Raw genomic sequence first — 567 nt, 5'->3', positions numbered from 1 at the left:
TGTACATTGGTTTAATTACCTTGTAAATCAGGAGTCAAAACATAGATAATTTTCATTCTTGAAAACATTCTCTTGTTTTCCTAAGTACCACAGAAATAAACCACAGAAATAATCACTATTTTAACTTTCATCACTATTTTAACCAAAAATTATGACGTTTACTTTTTCTTTACCTTTTCATAAATGGAGTTCTGTAGTATGTATATATTTGTCTCTAGTTTCATTCATTCAAAATAATGTCTTTAAGATTCATCCATGTTGTTTTGTTCATGAGCAGTTTGTTTTCGTGGCTGTATGTCCATGACTATATGTTTTTTATTTATTTTAATATTTATGGTACAATTAAAATAACATTAAACAATAACAAAGGCTATCATATCAATTGATGCAGAAAAGGCATTTAACAAAATCCAGTATCAAGTCTTGATAAAAACTCTCAGCAAAATAAAAATAGAAGAAAATGCCTTAATATAATTATGGACGTTTAAGGAAAACCAATGGCCAACATACTTACTAAAGGAAAGAGACTGAAAACATTCCACTTGTGAACAGGAGCTAGAAAAAAAA

This window comes from Orycteropus afer, unplaced genomic scaffold (genome assembly GCF_000298275.1).
Source record: "Orycteropus afer afer isolate SDZICR_OR568_19922 unplaced genomic scaffold, OryAfe1.0 scaffold00923, whole genome shotgun sequence".
Taxonomy (NCBI): Eukaryota; Metazoa; Chordata; class Mammalia; order Tubulidentata; family Orycteropodidae; genus Orycteropus; species Orycteropus afer.
The sequence above is the reverse complement of the archived record's forward strand: the minus strand, read 5'-3'. Positions refer to the sequence as shown.